This window comes from Ursus maritimus, unplaced genomic scaffold, assembly GCF_017311325.1.
Source record: "Ursus maritimus isolate PB19 unplaced genomic scaffold, ASM1731132v1 scaffold_23, whole genome shotgun sequence".
Taxonomy (NCBI): Eukaryota; Metazoa; Chordata; class Mammalia; order Carnivora; family Ursidae; genus Ursus; species Ursus maritimus.
Window position 1 is genome coordinate 45698481 of NW_024424786.1, and position 7294 is coordinate 45705774.

General features: G+C 60.5%; 1 protein-coding gene across 4 annotated transcripts in view; it reads left to right on the top strand.

Annotated features, from left to right (window-relative positions):
• Window positions 1-7294, top strand: part of IGF2 (insulin like growth factor 2) — a 21187-nt gene that overhangs the window by 2899 nt on the left and 10994 nt on the right. The window lies entirely within an intron of this gene.

Below are 7294 nucleotides of genomic sequence, written 5' to 3' on the forward strand. Positions count from 1 at the left end.
GGGGGGGGGGGGGGGGGGGGGGGGGGGACTAGAAAGGCCCTGGGACCAGAGTGCCTGGGACACTTCGGGAACAAGCTCAGTGGTGGTGGCAGCGCCGGTTCACGGACAAGGTACTGGGCTGGGGGCACAGGCTGAGCTGCCCTGAAAGGGGGTGCTCTGCTCCAAGGCCCTGGGGAGCTTTAGAAGTGGGGGCAGGATGGGTCTGTGTTCTTGTACTGGACCCAAAAGTGATGGTGGCCACCCTTCCCAGCCAGCAGGGAGGGATCCAGCAGGTGACCCCCTTCTCGGCTGGTTGGCCCATCTGAGAGAGAGGCCAAGAATGTTCTTTTAAAGGTGTCTTTGTTTCAGACACTACAGAAAATAGTATAATAGTGGCCTTGCCTGGGTCCTTCCCCAACATGCCTGCCCAGCCCCCTCCCCTGCGGCCCCCACCAGACCCCTACCTACTTTGGGCTTCTGGTTTATGGATCAGTGGCTGTGGTGCCTTGTGCCTTGGGTGGCTTGAACCGTTGTTGTCGGGTCCTGGTGGTTCCAGCTGGGTCCCCCGTCCATGGCTTCCAGCCCAGGCTGTCGCTGAGCCGGCGTCCCTCCTGGAGCCCAGTGCGTGGTCTGTGCCTCAGTGGCCGGTGTCCTGCGGTGGGTGAGGGAGGGGCGCTCAGGGACCCTCGGAGAAGGGAGCATAGTTTGCAAAATGCTGGGCTTGGTCCGAGTGAGCGGGAGCGGCCAGCTCTGAGCCAGAGCTGTGGGAGGAAACTGAAGGAGAAAGGCCGCCTGCTGGGAGCAGGGGAGTGAGGGAGCCGGGAGGCGGGCGCGAGAGCAGCCGCAGGCCTGGGGCGTAGGGGCCAGGCTCTTAGGGTGAGTCCGAATTTGGGGGAATGATTATTCTCTGTGGAGCATGGATTTGCGGTCTGCGGGGGGAGGCTCCTGCCGTCGCTGGGGCTGGAACAAGGCAGGGGGAAGGTGGCACTAGGCTGAAGTTCTGCCAGCCAGGCTCTGGGCAGGAGAGACCCAGTCCCACAATATGTTCCGCTAGTGCTGTTCCCTTCCTACCGTGAAGGGCCGGAAGTCGGGGAGAGCCTGACGCTGGTCCTGGCTGGGGGCAGCCAGTGCCTTTTTTGAGCCCTAGGGTGACCCGGATCTGCCCCTGCCAACCCTGCCCCTTTAGCCACACTTTTGACTAAATAAGGCGAGGGTTCAGCGGGCAGCCCTGTGGGGGAGGGAGCGCATGTGCACCCCCCCTCCTTGCCCCAGTGGCTCAGCCTGGCACCCCAAATTGGCCTCAGCCTTCCTACCTCCAAGGTCCAGGCAGAGGCTGGGAGGGCACGTCTCCATGCACCGGGCAGAGGCTTCTCCAGGGCAGGCGCCTGTGTGGGCAGAAAGCAGGGGAGGGACCGACTGAGAGGCCGCTGTTGTGATTGCCCCCCCATGCACCCCAGCCAGGGTGAAAGCCCACGCTTTGAAAAGGGGCTCTCACCTCAGCTTCGCCTCCCCCCCACACTCCCAGCCTGGGAAGCAGGCCTGGAGGAAAGGTGGGGAGCCCAGAGCAGAGCCACAGGGAGCCCTGTGTTTGTCCATAAGCGGAGGCCCTCCGGAGGATTTGGAATCTGCTCTGAGCTCTCAGAGACTCAATTCCCCACCCCAAAATTCACAGGTCTCCACGCAGTGGGGAGCGACTTCAGGCACCCAAGCCTTCCCTGCTGGAGGCTCCCTCCTGGCCCTCCCTCTGTCCCCAGGCACACCCGCACAGGCCTGAAAGCCAGGGACACAGGAGGCTACAAAGCTGGTGGAGAGGGGAGGGGGCGGTGATGGGTGGGGGGAGACAGGCCAGATGTTCTTGGAATGGGACACAGGGTGATTGATGCGGACTGGAATTTGAAGGGGGAACATTCCCCACGTGCCTGGGGCTCTGGGTGGAAAATGGGCTGTTTTTCATGGTGGTGGTGGGGGGGGTCTCCCTGTCTTGCCAAAATAATGTGAAGGGCTGCCTCAGCCCTGACTGGGTCCCCACACCTGTCCAATGGCATTAACCCCTGCCTTCCCAGAATATCAGGCTTTGAGCCGCCCCCTTCTAACTGGGGTCCTTCTGTGGGGACAAGCGATGCCCGCTGTAGGGTCCCCGGGATCCCCACCATTCCTCTATCCCCCAGCAATGCCTTCTTCCTGGAATCTCCGTACCCCTCAGATACCCCCACCCCGGGTCGCTGGCCCCCACAAGAGCGCTCATTTCCGAGGGGGTGACCGCGTTTCTGCCAGCAGCGCCTTGCGCCTGCATCGGCTTCAATACTGGCTTGTGAGCAACTGGGCTTTCCCAGCCGGGACAGTGAGGCTTTCCGCGAAAATTCTCTTTGAGAAAACGAAAGGAGACCCCTGGCGCCCCGGCCACCGTGCCGTGCCGCCCCCATTCCTTCTCCCCCGTGTCTCTCCTCTTCTTCCTCATTCCCTCCCCTCCTTCGTGTTAACCAAGCAAAACTGGTTTCGCCCCTGTGTGGGGACCGGTTAAGGCCCGAAGGGCGCTCGCGGAGCGCCTCGGCGCACGGGGGTGGCCGTCTGGGGTGCTCTCGGGCCCCCAAGCCGAGCCGGGGACGAGCCTGCCCGCGGCGGCCGCCCAGCCGCGGCTTCGCCTAGGCTCGCAGCGCGGGAGCGCGTGGGGCGCGGCGGCGGCGGGGAGCGCGGGGCCGTCCTCGGAGGCGGCCGAGCGGGGAGCCTGGAGTCCCGGGAGCGCCGGGGCGCCGCGCCCAAGTCGCTCCCTCGCGGCTCCCGGGTTCCTCCCTTCCTCCCGACGCCTGCTCGGCCGGCTGCTGCCGCACGCGCGCTCACAGCGGCCAGAAGACCAAAGAAAGAGCAGCGATATTTCTTCCGGGGCGCGCGCCCCAGGGAGCCCGGCGCTACCTGCCCGCGCAGCCCGCGCCCGCTCCTGTGTCCCCCGGGGAGGGCGCCACTGCTCCGCGCGTGAGCCCCCAGACGCGGGGGAGCGGCGGCGGCGCCGCGCCTCCCCGGCCCTGGGAGCCCGGCCACTCCCGTGCAGCCCTCCACCTCCGGGGTCCCAGCCCACCGAGCGACCTCCCTGCTCCCACCAAACGCCGACGTTATTTTTTCTGGGATCCTCCAAATTTAAGGCTTCCTCCCTAGTTCTCCAAACACATCCAGCATTTCCCAGGCCACAAGAATTTTCTGGGACATCAATTTCCGGGGACCTCGAGAAACGCAAGCCCCCGCTGGCTTCCCCAGATTCACCTGGTGGCCTGGATCCCCAAACTCATTGGGCATTTCCTCCCAGGCTTTTAACAGTTGTATATAGCCTGCTGCAGACTCCGCCGGTTTACACACCGCCAAGCCGGTATCCCCTACAATTCCAGCATTAACCCCGGGTCCTGTGGTCAGGCTGACCAATCTCCTGGCTCCCCAGAAGGTGGGCAGTGTTTTTCTGGCACTCGGGCACCGTGTCTCCAAAACAAATGGAGCTTTTCCCCATGCCTCCATAATTTTGGACATTAACTGTAGGGTCTCCCAAGCTAGTATACTTGTCCCTGTACTGGCTCCCCCACACTGAAGCCCTGGTCTCCTGGCTCACCACGGTTTAGGACACTGTCTGCCGGGTTCCACAAATTTATTGGCACCAGTCTGGGTTCCCTAAATTTTACACAAAGACTCCCAGGTCCCCCCAAATCATGAAGCAATTTTCCCAGAAGCCTCCGAGTTTGAACGTGGCTTCCTATTTCTTCCCTAGAATTGAGGCACTGCACCCGGCCCACACCAGGCCCTTTTCTGAACCCTAAATCCTCTGCGCTCTGCTGTCCTGACTTCCACAAAGTTGAGAGGATGATTTCTAAGCCCCAGATCTCACTAAGCAATATTTTTGTCTTGGGGCGCGTTCATTTACAAGACTCTCCAAGCTTCCTGGCCACTAATCAGGTCCCTTATGGACGAGACACTGTCACCCAGCCCCGGAAAGCACACTGAGCAATTACTGGAGATGTGCTTCCTTGTGACCCTGTGAGCTGGTCAGGTTCCCCTGGGTCACACCACGCAGGAAACAAACCCTTTGCACAAAACCTATGTCTCCCTGTACCGGGCTCTGTTGGGTGTCCCCAGTAAACAAATATTCAGAACATGTTCTCTTCACCATAACATTTTGAGTATTAAAACATTCCCTGTGTCCCACTGGCTTGCTGACAAAAATCCGGATTTTCTGAAATTCACACAGTAATCTCAAAGCCCAGGATGACACTGGACCCTTCCCCTGATCCCTTGTATTTGAACATCCTGAGCTCTCAAATATCACTCATTGCTCTCCAGGCCTGGAAAACAGTCACAGAACGGCATTGATCTCTTGGACTCCCGAGCATTCTGCACACCCACAAAGTCACCCAGAATGTAAGCAACATTTCCTGGGTCTCTCACATACTGCAAGTTCCCTGTAGATCACCAATTTTGGGACACTGATTCTCCAGGCCTTGCGACCTATGAACTCTTAATCTTTTTCCCCTAAAACTTAAGATATTGACCCCCAATTTTCCTGAGGACTCTCAGCAACTTCCCTGGATCCCCAGATTCAAAAATTATAGTTTCCTGGGGCCTCCAAATTGAGACATGTCTCCCAACCCTCCAAAATAAATCCCCTCTCCACAAAACAACTGAGTTTTTCTTGAACATTGATTTTTGGGTCCCCCGGTTTTATGACCCTTGCTCCCCAAGTCCTCCTAAATTTAGGCAACTTTCCATGCCCCCCCAAAATGAAAATGATCAGGGACCAAAATATATCGTAGAAACCCTAAGTCTTATGAGCCTGTATCCTACAAGCTTCCTGGCTATTACCCGGGGTCCCTGAGATTTAGACATCTGCCTCCATTGGACATTTCCCATGGATCCCCAAAACTTGGGACATGTTTTGCTAGGGTTCCCCAAATGCAGACAGTGACCAAGCAAACGGGATATTTTTTCCTGCTCACCAAAAATAAACTAATTGAAACCAATTAAAATTAAAATATAGGCGGACATGGATTTTTCCGCATTTCCCAAATGTACTGATCACACCCCAGGTTCCCCCAAGTTTAGACAGTGTTTCTTGACTCTCTAAAGGACATTGTGAATTGGCCCCAGAGCCAAGATAATTATGGAGGTTACTTCCTCGGTGGCACCCGCTTCCAGGCCACTAACTTGCATTTCTAAATTGTGGAAGTGAATCTCTACTTCCCTCCACCACACTGAGATTTCGCTTAGATCCCCAAAATGGGTTCAGTGTTTCTCTTCTCCCAATTTCAGATAACGTGCCTCTGAGGTCCCCCCATTTCATGCTGAGAATTTTCCCAGAGTCACCCCAAAACCTATCTTCCACAAATTGGCCTGGGGTTCCCCCTAAACTTGCTGACCAAGATGCTGGGTCCCCCATATTTTAGAACTGGATTTCTTGTTCCCACCCCCACCCCCTTTGCACTGAGCAATGTCCCCTGATCCTCCAAACTTGGACCCTGGATCCTGAGTCTCAAACATAGTCACTGATTACAGTCCCCCACACCAACGGGGCCTCCCTCGGGTCTCCTACGTCGGGACACTAGTGCTTTGAGCCTCAAACCAGACAGAGCTCTGACTTGCGTTCCCGATATTTGGGCATTGTTCCCGGCCTGCCGGCAGCCCTCTGCACTTTTCCCAACCCCGCTCGCGGCGGGTACTGGTTTCAGCCTCTCTTCGTCTCCTACGAAGGACCCCGAGCTCCTCGGATTTGGGAAATTTCTCTCTGTATTCCCCAACACACTTGGCCCGGCAGCGTGTCCGCCAGGACGTGGGCAGTGCTGCTCCCGCGTCCAGGAAAACGACTGGGCATTGCCCCCAGTTTCCCCCAAATTTGGGCATTGTCCCCGGGTCTTCCAACGGACTGGGCGTTGCCCCCGGACACTGGGGACTGCCCCCGGGGTCTCGCTCACCTTCAGCAGCGTCCGCCGCCGCCGCAGAGCGCTTGCTCGCTGCCTCGGCTCCTCGTGCGCCCACGGACGCAGCTTCCAGCCTCCAGCCTCCAGCTTTGCGGTGAGCTCCCCGCCGCCTCCGCGGCCCATGCCGGCTTCCCCGCCCGACCCGCCACCGTCCCGCCGGGGCTGGCGCTCGCCTCGGGAGGCCGCCGGGGCCACCAGAACCCGGCGCAGGAGCCTGTTGAGGGCTTGCGGCTCTGCGGCTGCGCTCGCTGGGACCTGGCGCCCCGAAACCTGCGCCGCTCTCGTTTGCTCTTTGCAAAGATCACAGTCGTGGGGAAGGCGCCTTGGTGGCCCCGAAGCGGGGAGGGCTGGGCGCTGGGTCGGAAGTACTCCGAGAAGAGGCGCACCCCGTTCGGGCGGCGCGGCGCCTCCAAGTCCGCGGGTCAGGGGACTCGGGGAGGCGCGCGCGGAGCGCGGGCGAAGTGATTGATGGCGGAGCGAGGGGGCGAGCCGGCGCGGGCTTCCGCCGGCGGCGGCCCCTTCCCCTCGGAGAGGCGCGGGTGGTCGGGGCGCCGAGGGGCGGGCGAGGCGGCGGGGCTTGTGCGTGGTTTTGACTTGGTAAAAATCACGACTTCTTACGTCGTCCAAACTCTCCAGGAGATGGTTTCCCCAGATCCCCAAATTATCGTGGTGGCCCCCGGGGCTGAACCCGACTCTACGCAAGTCCAACGCACTGAGGACGGGGGAATCATTATCCGGATATTTTGGGTGGGCCCCAAAGGCGAGCTGCTTAGACGAACCCCGGTGAGTTCGGTCATGCAGGTAGGATTTGAGCGCTGTTTCCCGCCCTGCTCTTCTCTCCCCGGCCAGGCGCAGCCTCAGCAGGCCCCACGTCTGGCCCCAATTCGGGCCTGGCCGGGCCGGCCCTCCCCAGGAACCGCACCTGGCGGCCGCCGCAGCTACACCCCGGCTCCCGCGCGGCACCGGGGGGCGCTCAGGCTCCGGCTGCCGCGACTTCAGGCGCCGCGCCTGCTCGGGCAGGTGGAGGCTGTGCGCCGTGCCCGCTCCCGGGGATTCCTACTTCCCCTACAACTCCCCGCGGGACTCGGGGACCCCCGACCCGGCGCCGAACCACCTGCGCCCTCCCTCTTGATCGGGCGCCCCCTCCGCGTAGCTCCCGGCTGTACTAGGACCTGGGACACCGCCCACCTTTCTCGCTTCGCGTCCCCCGCGTGCGCGAGCCTAGAAACCCCTGGTTCTCCGGAACCCTAAAGGGGTCCCCCCAACACTTTAGAACGGAGACTCAGGATTTCTTTCGCATTCTGCCGCTCCCCGCCCCCAACCCAATTTCGCCGCGAGCACCCCACAGCCCCCCCAACCGTCGCCCC